Source organism: Cyprinodon variegatus, unplaced genomic scaffold (assembly GCF_000732505.1).
Source record: "Cyprinodon variegatus isolate N-32 unplaced genomic scaffold, C_variegatus-1.0 Scaffold687, whole genome shotgun sequence".
Lineage (NCBI taxonomy): Eukaryota > Metazoa > Chordata > Actinopteri > Cyprinodontiformes > Cyprinodontidae > Cyprinodon > Cyprinodon variegatus.
In genome coordinates this window covers 133,367-133,957 of record NW_015151140.1, presented here as the reverse complement: position 1 = coordinate 133,957, position 591 = coordinate 133,367, and positions in this window count along the sequence as shown.

Below are 591 nucleotides of genomic sequence, written 5' to 3'. Positions count from 1 at the left end.
CTTCATGAAGATGTCTCTAGAAAATAGAAAGAAACATGTGAAAGATAATAAACTTTGTTACGGCTGCTTAAAGCAAGGACACAGTGCTAAGGACTGCAGACGCCGCCACACTTGCGAAACCTGCTCAAAGAGACACCCAACCTGTCTTCACGATGATAACTATAGTAACAGTCGACAAAGAGAAACACAAGTGAGTACAGACAATGCCTCTCACAGGCACCAGGCTGAAACAGCAACAGCCACATCACTTAATGTTGCCAGATCTGACCAGACAATCAGCACTTCGATGATAGTTCCAGTGTGGCTGTCAACGGCTAACAATCCGGACAAAGAAAAACTGGTCTATGCGTTATTAGACACACAGAGTGACACTGTCTTCATTGATCAGGATGTTGCACATGAATTACAAGCAAATGTTTGTCCAGTAAAGCTGAAACTAACTACCATGATGGATAAAAATGCAGTTGTAATCAGTGAAAGGGTGTCCGATCTCATAGTAAGAGGTTATGACTCAGACACAGTCATAAAGCTCCCCACTGCATACACTAGGGACTACATACCTGCAAACAGAGAGCACATTCCAACATGTGA